An 8,941-nucleotide genomic window follows, 5' to 3' on the forward strand; every position below is an offset into this window, starting at 1 on the left:
TTCATTTATCCCTTCAGCGTATTCCTGTTCCCGATGTCGACGTATTTGTCCTAATCCAGACATAGTTGATCAAGATGAAAATGATATTTCGTTGATATGTTGAAAACGCACAAGTAATGTGAAATATCATATTAGTCTGCTCATAATTCATCCAAAAAAAATACAATTTTGTTGAACTCCTGTCCTATATAGCAATAGTTATTAAATGGAATCAGGGTATCGTTTGTATAGGTAATTTATAAAGTAACATGCAAGGCCTAGTCATATTTAATCAATTTGACACATGTTAGAACATACCTAATATCGTATTGTTAGATATACCGACTACCACGCAGCAAATGAAAAATTAATTGTGTGAGTTGATAACGTAGCGAAACATCTAGAACAGATAACGAAAGGAACGACAACTGGCTGTTGTTTTCATAAGGTTACAGCTTAGTTAAAGTTCAATATTTAATTATCTGGGTATTTATTCCTTATGTTATTTAAATGTTTGAAATAGGAATATTTTAATATTTTCGAATATTGTGTTAATTCGGATTTGACATAAGTATGCATAGTTATTTTCTTATAAGATTTCATATCCTGAATTAAAGCAATTGATATATCGAAGTATATAACATGTCCAAGTTCTTAGGAATTGGAGTGTAGCAATGTTAACAGTCATTTAAATGAAGTCGGTCATATTTGCATTTATATGAGTAAGCGCATTCTCTATTGCGTTTTGATAAATCAAAGTATATAAACAACATTTTATATATCATAGCTATAATGTTCAATATATCCCAATCCCAGTTCAAATAATCTAATACGTCATATTAGGCACAAAATACTACACAAATGAAACACCAAGTGAATATGACATGTTTTAAATAGAGATGGTTTGTCTTTGTAGATGAACGTATTTAACAAAGGGCACACGATAGTTTCGACCAATGTCAATAGTACAATATATTGTCAAACAACATCATTATCATAGCAAGTATCAGTTTAATAAATCCAAACAAAATGCAAAAAACTGAAGTTTACCTTGTTTATCTGCAATAATTGTATGGACATCTGCATTAAATACAGGCATTTTCCCATCTCCAGTCTTATTCGCAACAACAATGTTAAATCTTAACAATTCAACAATGTAAAAATGATGGTAAATACATTTTCTATTTTCAGATTTCGTAATTAATTATCAGGGAGTTCATTTTAGCGGCATGGTAGAATATATGGCGTCTGTACTAATAGAAAACGTATTTTATAAAATTTCCCTGTCATCATTTTTACTACTGTGAATGGGTACGTTTGTATTCTCGAATGTTCGCGCCTACATGTCCGTTCAGAAGCGAGCGTTTGACATTCTGAAGATACAGGTGTTAGGCAAAGAGCGAGATCGTGAAATTTAGGTCCATTGCAATGCATAAAGTGTTGAATAGATAGAGGTTACACAACGAGCAGCTATTGGATATTGAATTTATTTCACTCGAGTGAACTATTTTTTAAAAGTTACAAAAGACACGAGCTTTAGCGAGTGTCTTTTGTAACTTTTAAAAAAATAATTCACGAGAGAGAAATTAATTCAATATCCAATAGTTGCGAGTGGTGTGACCTGTTTCTACCACAATGTTTTTCATGACAATAGGCCCACGTTTTTTTGCTAGAGTTCCGTATGCAAATTAGGCGTAGTGATATAACCTGTATGATACAGAAACTAATTCATATGCAAAACATTCAATTTCGTAATTATTTTTTATTAATTTAATAATTGATAATACACAAATATTTCTATAAAATAATGATAATTAAATGTATTTGATATCCGAAACCCAGTCATTTCGTTGTCTTTAAATCAAAATTGACCGGGGACTACATGCGCGCAAATTTAACAGTTGTGTGCCCTCGGCATGTGACGTAATTTTCCCGCGCGGATTGTTCAACCCACTCTAATCCGTGTCACTGTCGGAGTAAAGCACCCTTGGCTGATTCGTAAAAAAGTTACAGTAGCCTACTGTACCGAAATATTTGTGATGGGATGTATTTTCTTAAATAAAGGTAAGTCTGCATTAAAAAACACACATTTTGTTATTATTTAACGTACAAGAATATTTATTAATACCTGCATAATCTGATTGGGAGGCAACCCGTTATCATTCAACTTCTGTACAGGATACTATCTTGCGCTATGGTTCGTGAGGCGCTTTCCATTTCTCCCTGTTTTGCTCGTCAAGCCTAAAGCATTTTATTGCAAATATTGAAAAATCCTGTATCACGGGTCATAATTCAGTAATCATTTAGTATTAAAGTGCAAATAACCAGGACAATCGACCTTGACCTGTTGTGTGAAATTTTGAGATGCAACATGACATCGTGTACTGTTTCAGTACACACTGTAATACATTGTATAGCCTGTGTACAATCTGAAAGGGGCGGGGCTTAGTTTTTGTTATTTTGTTGACAGCAGCTGTTTATTATAATGGAAGTTTAGGATGAATTCATAAAATAGTACCTGCATTTTCTGCCATTGTAGTCATGAATCTTCCCAGTTCATTTACGCCGACAGGCTGGCACTTAAACCACCTGCTAGATTTGTCCATGTTTGTATTAGTGGCGATATAATAGGGGGCATCATCATGGCAGTATGTTGGCGGACGGCGAGATTGGTAGACCTTATAAGTGGCGACAGGGCAGCGTGATGGGGTTTTAGGGGTAGCCCAGGCGCGCGGGGGGACGGCCCTTACATTCTTAGGATTTGATCCAGGCCTTGTTTGAGTTTGCCTTTCACGAAATTCAATGTACTCATTATTCTCTGAATCTTTACATAGCTTAATATCCCACCAACACATATCCCTGTGTTCAGTAACACCTCGCATGCCAAAATACACAGTATTTAGAAACCAAACTGTTTTTAACAAACTGTCAGGGTTGTGTGAACCTAGTTGACCTACATCATACAATTTATTTATGTCTTTGTCTGAAACAGCATCCGCTCTCTTTTTTAAATTTCCCTTTCCCTCTCGTTTCAGCTTTTTTTGCTTAGATTTGATAACCTCCATTTACTTAGAAAACTCTACACTTGTTGTTAGTTGTTTGTCGTAATCTTTCGATTTCAAATACCGATGAATGCTACATGCCATGTTTCAAATGATAGCAGGTTCATATTCCTTTCCATGATTGTTTCTAACATTCATAAAAAAGATACAAAGTAACTTGTTCAGCTGAACTGGCGGAATCGATTCTAATTGCCTGTTTTCCTTGAGAACACTCTGAAAAAAATTTCGTATTTTTTTCATATCTAAATCAGTTTTTTTCTTAGTGTTTTTGTTGACCTCTGAAGCAATGAATCTGTCAACATCAAAATCTTCTAATGAATCTTTGTCTGACAAATATGGATCATGGGGCTTATCAACTGGGGGTGTTAATGTACTCTGAATGGATTCCGATATCGTGACAGATCTAACGTTAGTTTGTGATATTGTTACGTCGCGACCCGGGCATGACGGTATGACGTCGAACCGATACCGGGCTTCAGTTGCTATTTTGTCTGAATCAAACTGAATTTCAAATCGGTCGAAACCATAATTAGTGTCTGCCTTTGAAATAGACTTGATTACTCCCCTTTCCCCGTCACATAGCTTCACTCTGTCGCCAATATTAACCAAATCTTCGTCCATCGCAGCCATGATGTTGACGTTGAAAGCAGACGACGTAAACATTGATCACGTGGGGTAGAAAAAGTAGTACCAGTCAAAGGTCAATTTCTTCACCAATCAAAACCCCGGAAGGTTATATTCCACTAGTGGAATATCAATATATATAATCAACGGTGTGTACATATAACCAATGGCCTGAGAGTTGAATAAATCGACACATTGTTGTATAATCAGCAATGCCGAAATCGACATTGAACATCGATCTTTGACATTCATTTCAATGTCAACATGGACACTTGTACACCTGTCTATAGTCTGGTGATTTGTCTGATTAAAGTGACACGGTATACATTGTAGTAGTCATCGAAATGGCAGACATTACATTTTAGTGGCTGTGTGACAATGTAAGTATGCTAGCAAAACAGTTTATTCCAATAAACACCGGTTGGAATTGATATACAAATGTATTTTACTTGAATTACAGTAAGTGTTTTAAATTGAAAAATGAATAGTAGTTAAGGATTCTAAGGTTAGTTTCCCCTCCCAAAAAAAAAAAAAAAAAAAAAAAAAAAAAAAAAAAACAGAACAAAAAAAACTTGTCAGACCCAAAACTCATGTCTATTTATAAAATCATCTTACAATTGCACAGCTAGCATGACCGATGTAAATGATAAGTGTTTAAAGTTAATGATTTGAAATCAACAATTTTAAACGCCTGTAAGTTTTCGAAAACTTGCACATACCAATAACACTAACGAATATCAGTATATTTACCTGATCAGGACTGGCACATTTGGCTAGTATGTTTATCTGATTGGTAGGGCGTGAACATTTCAAATGTTGCCGGTATTGCATGATCGTAAAGGGCGACTAAATTTAGAATGTTATTGATTGTCATCTTCCTTACATCTCCCTTGACATAGTCTTAGTTTTGGCCTTCTGTCGAGCGTTCGCCCCTGTGAGGTAGGCTCTGGCTTCTGTCCCCCTGGCTGAGACACAAAAATCCATAAAAAAATGGTATTTCCTTCTCTTGCTTCGCGCTCAGAATGAATAGATTGAGACGACTGGTTCGCCCTTTGTTAGTACAGTAAAACCCCTTTAACTCGAACCCGGATTCCTCGAATACCCTCTATTCGTCGAACTGGTCGTACGGTCCCGACCGTGTCCCTATATAATCTATGTAACAAAACCCCGGATAGCTCGAACAGCTATTCGTCGAATACCCCTTATTCCTCGAACAGAAATATATCCCCGTTTGAGCAAATGCATAGTATGTACCCATGCATTCATCGAACAGGTGTTCGTCCATTGATAATTGTTTACCTGTGTCACACCTGACTGCATCGACCGTCACGGATAATAGCTCACGACCTGTGTTTATACAGGTGTCGTATCAAGCCTTTTGGTAATTAAGTGATTAACGGTGTCGGTATTACCTACCTTCACGATCGCCAGTCGTTGTTTGATGCAAACTTTATTTGAATATTTCAGAAAAGGCATTAAATAATCGATATCTCTCTCGTAATAAGCGTCGCTTAAATACGTAAATACGGGAGATGTTGATTCGTGTTAATAGAAAGTACGCATTGTGAAATGACAAATGAGTTGGAAGAAATCGCTGACGTCCGACTTCTTGTATAAGTTCAATATTTTTTTTTTAATCTCTGTGTTTTTTTACCCAAAAGATATAAACGATACCAAAATTTGATAGTGCTAAGTACAAATCACATTGACCCATGTTCGATTTTATCAGTGCGTTCCGTATCTTTACCGCATATTGTATTTTCGTAACTTTCTTCGTGAACACGTGTAACCTAACGCTTTTACAAGGTAGACATATGTATCGTTGTTTGTTCGTAACTATGCTGGTTAATAGCATTATAGAGTGTATTTATTTTGTAAATGTGTTAAATGATTTTTTGTTAATTAAATCATCGAAATTGTACACATTGACCGTTTTAACAAATATGGTATTTTGTACCACGTTTGACGATCGTTTACATTTGATTTACTTTGTCGTAAGTATTTTCAAACCCTCATTTTATGTAATATATATTTTGTCAACTTGATATTGCTATCAAAAAACACTTTCATAAAAAATCCAAAATGCTGAAATTACGGTAATTAAAATGTCATTGCAATGTATTGTTTGTCATAGGGAGACCGGACATTTTGACTGTCAACGGTCGATCATGACCAACCTCGGATGAGTCGATTACCCTGTATTCCTCGAATTATTGATCTGGTCCCCTGCTGTTCGAGTTATAGGGGTTTTACTGTATTATGTGACCGTGTGCGATGCGTTGCTTGGTATCTTCGGCAACATGCTTCAGTGATTTAGGACTATAAAAAAGTGCAAGAGTACCATTAAACAAGAAGACACAACATGAATATACCACAGGTTTTCCAAACCATGCACCACGCACTCCATACACACTCCACACTGCATACGTGGGAGGCCGTCCTTACATGACCCTAGGTGTAAATAGGACGTTGATTAACCCTAGTGATGCTATTCCCGCCATTTGGCGTTTTACTGGTCGAGTGCTAAACCCGCCATTTGGCGTTCCTCAGAAACAATGGGAATCCCCATTTGTGATCGATAATTTTTGTGTCAAATAAAACATATATTAAAATGCAATTGATATAAGTTAAAACGTTAGCATTTCATTTCTTTGTACTGCAAAAATGAAAATCAAACTCCGAGTCGTTTGGCTGCAACAAACAATAACTTACTGGAAAGCACAGAATCGTCAGGATATTAGATATTTTTAGTGTGACATTACGTCACCGGAAATGCTACTCTTTTTATGCGCGTTAAAAAGCTCCGAAGCCCATGTTTATCTGACAGGTGCTCTGACAAACACTGACTGATTGGGTCATTATTTGACAGTTATGTGTATTTTTCTTGGCAAGTAAGTAAATATCAAATCTATTTGATTTGGATTGACTACTGTTTGTGATTTTAAACACATGACATGTAAAAAGTAACGTTAAAATTTTCATTCAATAAATTCTTCTTGCCACGTGATGCTGCATATTAGACAAGATTGGCTAAGTTGATTTACCGTTCGAATTACTACAATTTACGATGCTGATTGACAAATTAAATTTTTGAAACATTCTAATAATCATTGTTTTCTGTTTTGATAGCTCGTACGTTTTTGTTTTACCGTAATAAGAACACGATGCGTATCAACCGGCTCTATCACACTGCTAGTCTATTTTCGGTAACATGGGAATCCCCGACTGGAAATACCCTTCGTATGCGAAAAATGGGTCAAATGTCCCCGGTCTAATAGACCAATTTTCGTCTGCTGAATAAAACCATGAATAAATTACTGACTTTAAACCTAATTGATGAATATAATTTGTATTATCTACGTTATTCGCAAGGCTTAAAAATCCATCATAGATGGGGATTCCGACTTCGTCAAGATCACGTGATTTGGAAATATACCAGACAACACAGGGGCCGTTTTTTGCAATATTGTACATTTTAAAGTAATTTCCTTTGAAAATAAATGACTGAATCATGCATAAATATTTCCTGTTGTACTTGCTCTTCATGTTCTACGAAATCAATTATCGTTCGCATGCACTTTCTAGATGTTTGGTGTCGTGTAGACAGGTAGGCCTATCAGATCGTCAATGTAAACAACATGGCGGACGACGGCGATCACGCCGATCTCGATAATGTCCTGCCAGAATTCAGAGATATTTTTGAGGAAGTCTTCGTTGATGATGACAGTGACGAATTTGAAGGATTTCAAACTGATGATTGTGAATCAGAACCAGATTATCATGATGTTTTTTCGAAAGAAAGTTGACATCAAGGGTCAAACATTCCATTTACTTTCACTTTTACTGGAACTGCTGGAATTCAGGATGCATTGCATTTACAAAACCATGATCAAACTGACTTCAGTTATTTGAAATATTTTGAAAGTATTGTCAGTCCTGATATTGTAACAGAGACAAATAGGTATGCTACACAATATTTACAAAATCACCCAAATCTTTCACTGCATTCAAGACTCAGAAAATGGACTCCAGTGTCAGTTGCAGAAGTGAAAGTGTTCTTAGGCATGACCATAGCAATGGGACTTGTTAAACAAGCCAGCCTACATGATTACTGGTCACCTGATGCTGTGATTAGTACACCATTTTTTGGTAAAGTTATGCCCAGAGACAGGTTTCTAGCTATTATGTCTTTCTTGCATCTGACCGACAACTCTGAGGCCCCTCAACGTGGTCAGGAAGGCTATTCACCGTTGCAGAAATTAGGAAAACCCTATAAAGATATCTTGAACAATTTTACACGTGTTTATAATCCTGGACAAAACATTGCTGTAGATGAGGGAATGATTCCATGGAGAGGAAACCTGAACTTCCGTGTGTACAGTCCAGATAAGCCTACAAAGTATGGCCTAAAAGTATATATGCTGTGCGATTCTAGCAACGGATATTGTTGTAGACTTGAACTTTATACAGGACGGGAAGGACAACTGGCTCCACAAAGTTCATACGGAATTACATACGACTTGGTGATGCGCCTCGTCGGTCCCTATTTGAACAGAACAAAAGATACCATTTGTATATGGATAATTACTTTAGTTCCCCTCACGTGTTGTATAACTTGTATCTAAACGCAACACTTGCCTGTGGAACCGTTAGAAGTAACCGTCGTGGAATTCCACAAAGTTTGAAATCATCAAAGCCTGCTAAAGGGGAAATATTTGTTGTCAACAATGGCACATTAGTTGCTATGAAATATGCAGATAAGAAGGATGTCTGTCTCCTGACTACAATACATGAAGGTAAACTGATGAATTGTATCATCATCTTGTTGTATTCAGTTCAAAGATGTACAGCACTTTCACTATTCAAGTACATTTATTTTCATTTTTAATTCATATATTCAAAACATTATATAATGGTACACAGTACGTACAATAGCTTTTGCTGAACATATTACCTACATTTTTTACTTGAATAACATCGAGTTAAAAATAGGTATGACGTAAATTCCTGCAATTCTCCGCGGTCAATCTCTGCAAGGTGGCCGTACTCATAACATTAATATTGTTGAATAAATGTTCACAATTCATGTTTTTTGACATGAAACTATTTATTTACATTTTATGGATTAACAAAGACAAACTAGTTTACAACATGTTCTCCAGTAACATAAGCTAGAATCTAGAAATATTTATATGGTTCAATACTTGTATCCTGCATTTAGGTAACATGGTTGATACTGGGACGCGTGATAACGACGGCAATCCAATTAGAAAGCC

At 36.1% G+C, this 8,941-nt stretch overlaps 1 pseudogene; it reads left to right on the forward strand.

The window, feature by feature from the left end:
* The first annotated feature begins 7,267 nt into the window (after positions 1-7,267).
* Positions 7,268-8,553, forward strand: LOC138306710 (piggyBac transposable element-derived protein 4-like; annotated as a pseudogene).
* Positions 8,554-8,941: the final 388 nt, after the last annotated feature.

This window comes from Argopecten irradians, chromosome 13 (genome assembly GCF_041381155.1).
Source record: "Argopecten irradians isolate NY chromosome 13, Ai_NY, whole genome shotgun sequence".
Taxonomy (NCBI): Eukaryota; Metazoa; Mollusca; class Bivalvia; order Pectinida; family Pectinidae; genus Argopecten; species Argopecten irradians.